Genomic DNA, 3926 nt, shown 5'->3' on the forward strand with positions numbered 1-3926 from the left:
TAGGTTGAGATCATACCATGCATATATGCATATTTTCTGACCACAAAACTTTGAAACTTGAATTCAACCACAAGAAAAAATTTGGAAAGAACACAGTACATGGAAGTTAAAAAACATCAAAGACGGAATGGGCCAAACAGGAAATTAAGGAAGAAACAAAAAATACATGGAAACAAATAAAAATGAAAACACTTTGGTCAAAACCTTTGGGAAGGAGAAAAGTAATCATAAAGTCAAGTATATAGCAAAGGAAGCCTACCTCAAGAAGCAAGAAAAATCTCAAATAAACAACCTAATAAAGAGTAGAGAAGAAATAAATGATATTGAAACTGGACAAAAAAAAAAAAAACCTGTAGAACAGATCAATGAAACCGGGAGATGGTTCTTTAAAAAATTAATAGAATTGTTAAACCCCTACCAGTCTTACCTTACCTAATATTTTATAAATCAGGAAAGACTATCCAATGGAAAAAATACAATCTTTTCAATAAACATTGTTGGAAAAAAGTAGTGTTGGGAAAACTGGACAGCGACCTGGAAAAGAATGAGACTGGGTCACTTTCTTATAACCCTGCACAAAAATAAATTTAAAATGGATGAAAGACCTAAATGTGAGACAGGAAAGCATCAAAATTTTAGAGGGCAACACAAGGAGTGACCTCTTTGACATTGGTCATACTTTTTTACTAAATATGTCACGTGAGGCAAGGGAAACAAAAGGAAAAATAAGCATTTGGGACTTCATCAAAATAAAAGCCTTCTGTATAAGTAAAGAAAACAAGGAACAATGGTAAAATACAACTCTCAGATTGGGAGAAGATATTTACAAATGACATATCTGATAAAGAGCTAGTATCAAAATCTATAAAAGCTTATCAAACTCAACACCCAAGTAAATAAAATAATCCAGTCATACGATGGGCAGAAAACATGAATAGACTTTTTTCCAAAGAAGATATACAGATGTCTAATAGACACATGAAAAGATACACTCATCGTCAGGGAAATACAAATAAGAACTACAATGAGATATCACTTCACACCTGTCAGAATGACTACAATTAGCAAAACAGGAAACAACAGGTGTTGGCCAGGATGCAGATAAAAAGGGAGCCCTCTTACACTGTTAGTGGGAATGCAAACTGATGCAGACACTCTGGGAAACATTATGGAGGTTCCTCAAGAAATTATAAATAGAACTACCTTATGATACAGCAATTGCACTACTAGGTATTTACCAAAAGGTTACGAAAATACTGAATTGAAGGGATGCATACACCCTGATGTTTATTGTAACATTATCCACACTAGCCAAATTATGGAAAGGGTGCAAATTTCCATTGACTGATAAATGTATAAAAAAGAGGTGGTGTGTGTGTGTGTGTGTGTGTGTGTGTAACGGAATATTACTCAACCATAAAAATAAATGAAATATTGCCATTTGCAACATCATGATGGATGGAGCCAGAGAGTATTATGCTACGCAAAATATGTCAGTCAGAGAAAGATCATATGATTTTACTCATATGAGGAATTTAAGAGACAAAATAGATGAATATGGAGGAGAGAATAAAAAAGAGAGGCAAACCAAGAACCAGACTCTTAGCTACAGAGAACAAACTGAGTGTTGCTGGAGAGGTGTGCAAGGGAATGAGTTAAATGGGTGATGGGTATTACGGAGGGCACTTGTGATGAGCACTAGGTTTTGTATGTAAGTGGTGAATCACTAAATTCTACACCTGAAACTAAAAATAATAAAAAACAAAAAAGGAAACCAGGTAATGGGTAATAGGGAGGGCATGTGTGGTAAAGAGCACTGGGTGTTATATGTAACTGATGAATTGTTGAACACTACATCACAAATTAAAGACGTACTATATGCTAATTCAACATAATAAAAATATAAAATAAAATAAAAAAATACAGTGGAGGGAGATAGCATGTGAAGATATATATGAAACCAGATTGACCATGAGTTGGTAATTGTTGAAGCTGGATAATAAAGGCATGAAGGTTTATTATACTATTTTATCTTTGTATATGTTGGAAATTTCCCATAATAAAAATTGAAAAATATGGAAAAAAATATAAAAAAGAGCTATTTTTTAAAAGTCCATATCTTTGCTCAATTTTTGGAATTTTTCAGGTATTACTACTTCAGTTACACTCCCTGAAAACTTCCCTTTTTCACATCATTCTGGTACTCTCATAAAGAATATATTGGTCCAGCTGCTGCTTTTCCTTATTCCCTTACTCTATTAACTTTTCTTTATTCTCATTTGTCTTTGTTGTTTTTCAGACTCTATCATTCAAATTACCTGTCTCCAAGTTGTTGGTTCTCTTTTGTATCTGTTTGAGTTGGCTGTTGAATGCTTCTAGTGCATTTTTAAATTCAGTTCTTGTTTATTTCAGCTCCAGAATTTCTGTGTTTTTTGGGGGGGGGGGAATTTTTCTGTTTTGATATTCTTATTTTATTCATATATTATTTTCCTGATATCCTTTAGTTCCTTTTCTGTGTTTTCCTTATGTTCTCGAGCATATGTAAGACAGTTTTTAATGGAGTCTTTAACAAGATTTGGTGTGTGTTTCTTCAGGAATAATTTTTAAAGATTAATTTTTGATCCTTTGAATTGAACAAGTTTCCCTCTTGTTTTTTTATGCCTTGTAAACTTTTATTGAAATTTTGGTGTTTGAAGAAGCAGGCACTTCTTTCATTTTTTTTTTTCAGATTGGTGTGGAAAATCTTTACAGATTCTTGACCCCCTTAATATCAGAATGGAATAAAAGATCAACACATTCTCAGATCTTTTCCGGACATCCATTTTGACTGGGCCTGTTTGACTCCTTTTTTCCCTATTTTTCTAAGGAGATATATATCTATATCTTTATCTATATCTATATTTGTATCTCTCTATATAAGTAATTATAGAATTTACCAACTGGTCTCATGCTAGCTTTTCTGGAGAACATATGTGTTGTACTATATTTGCTGTTAATCCATTTTCTTTTAATGGTAGTAAGAATAAAACATAATTTCTACCATCTTAAAATTCTAAGTGTTCAATAAAATATTAAAAGTAGGCACAATTATCTATAGGGATTTTTAGAATCTATTCGTCTTGTTTAACTGAAACTTAAGGCTCATTGAACACCAACTCCTCTTTTTCTCCTTTCCCCAGTGCCTGGAAACCACTATTCTCCTCTTAATTTCTATGAGATTAGCTACTTGACTCAAGCAGTATTTGTCCTTCTGCACTGATTTATTTCACTTAGCATAATGTCCTCCAGGTTCATCCATCTTGTCACAAATGGCAGCAATTTCTTATTTTTAAAGCTGAATATTTTTTTCAGTATATTTATATCATGTTATCCTTGTTCAGTCATCAAATCCATGGGTAAGTAGAATGATTACATACCTTGCTGCAATGAAAATGGGAATGCAGATACATTTTAAGATATTGATTGTATAATGATTGTATCTCCTTCAGGTATATACCCAGAAGTAGGATAGGATTACAGGATCACATTATATATATATATATATATATATATATATATATATATGTGTGTGTGTGTGTGTGTGTGTGTGTGTGTATACATATATATATATATATATATATATATATATATATATATATATTTGATGAACCTTCATAGTGTTTTCCATAGTCACTGAACCATTTTACGTGCCTATCAAGAGTACTCAAGGATTCCAATTACTCCACATCCTCATTAACACTTGTTACCTCTTATCCTTTTGATAATAGCTACCTTAACAAGTTGAGGTGATATCATTTTGCAGTTTTAATTTGTATTTCCCGGATGGTTAGTGGTTTTGAGCATCTTTTCATATTCATGGTAACAACTTATATGTCTTCTCTTGAGAAATGTCTATTTTAGTTCTTTGCCCATTTTTAATTAGGTAA

Source organism: Lontra canadensis, unplaced genomic scaffold, assembly GCF_010015895.1.
Source record: "Lontra canadensis isolate GAN:19392208 unplaced genomic scaffold, GSC_riverotter_1.0 scaffold77, whole genome shotgun sequence".
Classification (NCBI taxonomy): Eukaryota; Metazoa; Chordata; class Mammalia; order Carnivora; family Mustelidae; genus Lontra; species Lontra canadensis.